The sequence below is a fragment of the Ursus maritimus genome, unplaced genomic scaffold (assembly GCF_017311325.1).
Source record: "Ursus maritimus isolate PB19 unplaced genomic scaffold, ASM1731132v1 scaffold_4, whole genome shotgun sequence".
Taxonomy (NCBI): Eukaryota; Metazoa; Chordata; class Mammalia; order Carnivora; family Ursidae; genus Ursus; species Ursus maritimus.
In genome coordinates, this window is record NW_024426552.1 from 43,987,345 (window position 1) to 43,993,840 (window position 6,496).

The 6,496-nt window shown below is 33.4% G+C and overlaps 1 pseudogene; it reads left to right on the forward strand.

The window, feature by feature from the left end:
- LOC121100495 overlaps positions 1-6,052 on the forward strand; it is a 13,233-nt pseudogene extending 7,181 nt beyond the window's left edge.
- Positions 6,053-6,496: the final 444 nt, after the last annotated feature.

A 6,496-nucleotide genomic window follows, 5' to 3' on the forward strand; every position in this document is an offset into this window, starting at 1 on the left:
ATTATTTGTTTCCCGTGTATTGAGTTTGAGAAGTTCTTTGTAGATCTTGGATACCAGTCTTTTATCTGTAGTGTCATTTGCAAATAACTTCTCCCATTCCGTGGGCTGCCTCTTAGTTTTTTGGACTGTTTCCTTGGCTGTGCAGAAGGTTTTTATCTTGACGAAGTCCCACAAGTTCATTTTTTCTTTTGTTTCTCTTGCCTTTGGAGATGTCTCATGAAAAAAGATGCTGTTGCCGATGTCAAAGAGGTTGCTGCCTATGTTCTTCTCTAAGACTTTTATGGATTCCTGTCTCACATCGAGGTCTTTCATCCATTTGGAGTTTATCTTTGTGTATGGTGTGAGAGAGTGGTCAAGTTTCATTCTTTTGCATGTAGCTGTCCAATTTTCCCAGAACCATTTATTGAAGAGACTGTCTTTTTTCCATTGGTTGTTTTTTCCTGCTTTGTCAAAAAAGCAGAAAGACAATTATCATATGGTTCTCATTTGTGGAAAATAAGAATAGCAAGGGAGATCGGTGGGAGAAGGAAGGGAATAATGAAGGGGTAAACAGAGGAGATGAACCACCAGAGACTATGGACTCTGGGAAACAAACTGAGGGTTTCAGAGGGGAGGGGGTGGGGGAATGGGCTAGGCCAGTGATGGGTATTAAGGGAGGGCGTATTGCATGGAACACTGGGTATTATATGCAAACAATGAATCATGGAACACTACATCAAAACTAATGATGTACTGTATGGTGACTAACATAATAAAAAAAAATTAAAGGAAAAATGAGACAAATGGAAAAATAATGACAATGACTCAAAAGTTTCAAGGGTTATTTCATACTACTGAAAACTTTTTCCTTGTTAGGCTAAAAGACAATTTGAATTATGCTGCTTAAACTTCCTTAATTTGTTCATAGGTCATGAAAGATGACTAGAGTCACCACTAATAATAATATTCCAGCCTCTTATTCCAAATGTGTATATGTGTCTATGTGTGTGTGTGTGTTTATAGGGATACACACATACACACCACAGTATAACTATATATAGGATATATATAGATACACACACATAAATATATATAATGTAGAGATAGATGGGTAGATAGATAGATGATAGGTGAATGAGGAAAAGATCAAGCGGCAACTAGCGCCCGGCCTAATTAGGAAAATATGGTGTATCAATTATGGGTTTAAGGTTGTCAAGAAAGCAGGGCAGGCTCACTGGGATAAAACCTCCACCTTGGAAATTAAATGACTTGCCATCAGTATCCATTAGGGCCAATTTTCGAGGAGACATTTCAGTCAGTCTTCTTGCTGCTTGTGTTGTGTTTCCAGGACTTCTCATAGGTACATACTTTTAAAAGATAAATTTTAAGATATTTTTTCTTGCTGTATACTCAAAGAAGATGGAAAAAGAACTCACCATTCTCCCTAATGTTGAACCATTAGAAAAATGCTATACCTATAGACCTATTTTAAAAGTTAAACAATGCACTTTTGGTAAATAGGTAAAATTTTTGTAATGTTTTTAATCAGCAAAAGAAGTATATGTATAAAATTGTGTTATTCATTTTATTTTTGAAATAGTGAATTTATACATCATATTATAGGCAGATTTTTCTTCTAGGTGATCTAAGTTAGTGCGTTCACTTCTAGGTATCTTGGGATCTCTTCTTTGGGATTTACTTTAAGGCAGAATTTTTAGGTCATAGAACAAAATCAAACAAATTATTTAAAGGCCACTTCAATATTCCATCTGTAATGTTGGTAAAGTTATAAAATGTTGCAACATATCAAAAGAAAGGCACCTTAACATAGAAAAAAAACATTTAAAAAAGCTTATTGTGCTTGTATACCTAACTTCATTCATTTACAAAAAACTTGACTAAGAGAGAGAATGAAGAGAGAAAGAGAGAGAAATCACTCTCAATGGATGAATTCAATAGGGCCAAAAATATTCAAAAGCCTATGCTACATAATCCAATATTTTTCCTGTATTTTTACAATACAATCCATAAAATAAAATTTACTTATGATTTATTTCTATTTTTAATTAAAATATTTATTTGATGCCTACTAAATGCAATAATATTATTATTCCTGTTTCCCTTTTCTCTTCTTCACTAATAAAAACTCTTATATGACTATCCTTAAATATATGTCTTTGACCATATATGAATATCTATAATTGTATAAATAGGATGACATTTATATGTGTGTCTTTTACACAAAAGTATTTTGGAGGCACTGACATTTCTCCCTCCCTTTGCTTTATTATTCTCCCTATCACCTACAACTTGAATAATCAATATTAACAAGCTAGGGTCTATCATTTCATACAGTCTTTACGTTCATATGGTTATTTCAAATGTATGTGTGTATGTTCATAGATATACAGGTGGGAATTTTAAGACTTTGTTGCCTGTTTGTTTAATGGGATAATAGTAAAAACATTTTCTGCATCTTCCTTTTCTCACATTCCTAACAATTGTGGAAATTTCTTTGATAAAAGTGGTAGAGTGATAACATTTTAAATGATTGCCATAATATTGGATTAGTATGATTACTACCAGGATTTGTTCAACCGTTGCTTCATCTGTTGGCTTACATATTATTTCCAGGGTTTTGCCACCATGAACAATGTCTGCAGTAGATTCTCTTCCTATGAAATGATATGCTATTGTAAGAATGGATTGGCATTGGATCACTGAGTTGAAAAGTATGTGTATTTTTGTACTTAAATTGTTTTCAAAGTCTTAATAATTTACATTTTAGGAGCTAAGTGTGAAAATGGCCTTTTCAAATTCTGACAACCAGTAGATTTTACTAATCTGAGGAGGCAGAAAAAGAATGTCTTGTTTTATTGCATTTTAAGTACTATGGAGAACATCTTTTCCCACATTTATTGAATGTGTTGACATATTCTTCTGTGACTTGCCCTTTCAATTCCATTTTATTTTCCATTGAATTATGACTTTTTCTTATCAATTAGTAATATTTCTTTGCATCTGATAGGTACTAATATTTTACATATTATATTAATTTATAATCTTCCAAGTCTTATTCATCTTTTACCTTGTGAAAGATTTGGTACTACTCTATTTTCTTAATTTAAACATTAGATTAAATATATCTATTTCTTTATTGTGGGTTTCTTATATTAGTCAAAGATTTTTTTATATTTTATTTATTTATTTGGCCGGCGAAAAGAAGAAAGAGAGGGAGAGTACAAGCAGGGGGAGTGGCAGGCAGAGGGAGAGGAAGAAGCAGGCTCTCTGCCAAGCAGAAATCGTCCCTATGTGGACTCAATTCCAAGACCTGAGGATCATGACCTGAGTGGAGGGCAGATGCCCAACCTGCTAATTACCAGGCACCCTTAGCCAGGAATTTTTGTAATATGTTTAAATTATGTTTGTTTCATGAATTTTCTTAAAATGTTTATATTGTTTTTTTTTATACTTTTACTTTTAAGTCCTTGATCTATCGACAATTTGGATTTTATTTATTTTGTTTTATAAAAGATTTGTTATTTTTAGAGAGAGAGAGAGAACAGGGAGGTGAGGCTGAGAGAATCTCAAGCTGACTCCATGCTGGGCATGGAGCCCAATGTAGGGAGCTCAGTCTCAGGACCTGAGATCATGATCTGAACTGAGATCAAAGAGTTGGATGTAGCCAACTGAGACCTTGGAGGCCCTATCCAGCCGCAATTTTAAAACACATATAGAAAAACCATTCTCACTTTTTCTTAGATAGGCAAATATAAGTCACAATATTATTGAATAAATCATCATTCTCCAATTTGAAAAAATCATCCATCTACTATATTTAGAATTCAATAAATATACTTGAATCAATCTTTGGAGACTTTGTTTGGTTTTAATATGACATTTTCTTATATTTCTATGTCACATTACATTCTATTAAATGGCTTTATGTTTAACTTCTGTATACTTGACTTTCATATGTTCCATATTTTCCCTTTTTCCCAAAAATAACATAAAATTTTGTGCTTATGCTATCTCACTAAAAGCAATTAGGTTCTAACTAAAAAATAAGTGAATTCTACTCACATATTTATAATACTAAATATATCTGAGAACATATTTTGGTTGTCTACTTTATTTGAAAAATTTTATAATAATCTTTGATAAGTTTTTACAATTTTGGTATTACATAGAATCACATATTTAAAATATTTCAATGTATTTTTAAAGTGTGTATGGATATTATAATTGATATATTTTTCCTTTTATTTTCTTTCTTGTTTGCAAGATTTTTCCTTTCTCACTATTTCCTTTTATTTCTCTTTCTTGTTTTCCACTGAAAAATCTAGTGATTCTTATGTATTCATCTTTCATCTGGCACTTAGTAAAGTCATAGTATTTATTTAATTATAACAATATAACATTAGACAAATATGAATTTATTTCCTACAATTATGACATTTCATTATATCTTAATTATATTACTTTCCTTAACTTAGATGTAATGCAGTTTTAAAAATACATACAATAATGGTCCAGAGTAAACATTTCAATCTGCTGTTCTTAATTTGAGGAGATGCTGTATTATTTAGAATGTATGCTATTGGTTTTGATAACTAATCTTTAGCATATTTACTTTTTAAAAATTTTTTGGTTTTTGCAGAGAGAGAGCTCACGTGCCTGGAGTTGGGGGAGGTGCAAAGGGGGAGAGAGAATCACAAGCAGGGCTCCATGCCCAGCACAGAACCCCAATAGAGGCTCAATCTCACAACCCTATGAATCATGACCTGAGCCAAATCAAGAGTTGGACACTTAACCAACAGAGACACCCAGGTGCCCTAGCATATTTTTAAAATTCTATTTATATTTTAAAGATTTTAAAATTAGAGGATGATTATTACATTACAATCAATTTTTCCAAATAAAAAATAAGCCCCTTCTCTTATACAGTAATGAATTCCATATATATATATATATAAGTGGGGAACAGTTACTATAATACATATTGTTTTATAAAGAATGCTCAAGCATAAAAGTAAACATTCTGATTAAAAGGGACACATAAACAAAGAAAATAGAATTTATTTTCAAATAAAAATGTGATTATTTTCCTTGGTATTTTTATGACTGTGTTCTTCACTTTTCTTTCTGTTTCAGTGATCAGCCTCAGTGAATCTGATGGAAACAAAATAGGGTGGCTGAGTTTGTTCTCACCGGCCTTACACAGATCGTCCAGGCCTGGGTCCCACTGTTCCTGGTGTTCTTGGTCATCTACCTCACCACCATGGTGGGCAACCTGATTTAATTTTTCTCATCCGGAAGACCCCATCTTCACACCCCCATGCCATGCCTCCTTGGCAGTTTGGCCTTTGCAGATGCTTGTTCCTCGTCTCTGTGACTCCCAAGATGCTAATGCATTTTTTATCTAAGGATCATATGATATCCCCTGGTTGATGCACATCCACCCAGTTTTATATTTTGCTTCCGGGTGCAAACACAGGTGTTTCCTTCTAGTAGTGATGGCCTATGACCGCTATGTAGCCATATGTAACCCTTGCTTTATCCAGTGGTGATGTCCAATATACTTCTGCATTCAGTTATTAAGTGTTTAAAATATATTATTGGGTTTCTTCATCCTATGATGCATGTTAGCTTGTTATTTAAATTAACTCTTCTACTGATCAACGTAATACATTATTTCTACTGTGAAATTTTACAACTGTTTAAGATTTCCTGTACTGACCCTAGAGTTAATATGCTCCTGATTTTTATATTTTCAGTCTTTATACAATCTTTCACTTTATGACAATTATCATCTCTTATATGTCCTCTTCGATTCTGAAAAAGAAAGAAGTCTAGAAAGGGCAGGAGCAAAAACCTTCTCCATAGTCTAGCCTTCCACACTCTCTGTCTCTTTGTTCTATGGCACTCTCTTCTTGTGTATGTATTGTCCTGGGTCTGAACTAGCTGAAAATCAAGATAAAATGTATTCTATATTTTATACAATAATAATTCCTATACTAGAAATCCTTTTATTTACAGTCTGAGAAACAAAGAAGTGATAGGTGCAGCTTGAGGAGTAATAAATACAAAAGTAGTTCTTGAGCAAGATTTTAAGCTTTATGTTTCAAACTCTGCAAAATACAAGGGATCTAGGTATACATTAGCCCTGGCTTTATAAATTTAGTGAAGTAATGTCTAGGGCTGTTTCTGAGTGCTGTGTGATGGAAGTCAACTTTAGTGGATGTTTGTTTCAATGGAAGAAGGTCTTTTTTTTTTTAAATGGTGCTTTATTATATTATGTTAGTCACCATACATTTTGTCAGGTTCCGATGTAAGGCTCGATGATTCATTAGTTATGTATAACACCCAGTGCACCATGCAATACGTGCCCTCCTGCCCATCCTACGGTCTATCCCATTCCCCACCCCCTCCCCTCTGAAGTCCTCAGTTTGTTTCTCATAGTCCATAGTCTCTCATGTTTCATTCCCCTTCTCATTACCCCCCTTTCTTTATCCCT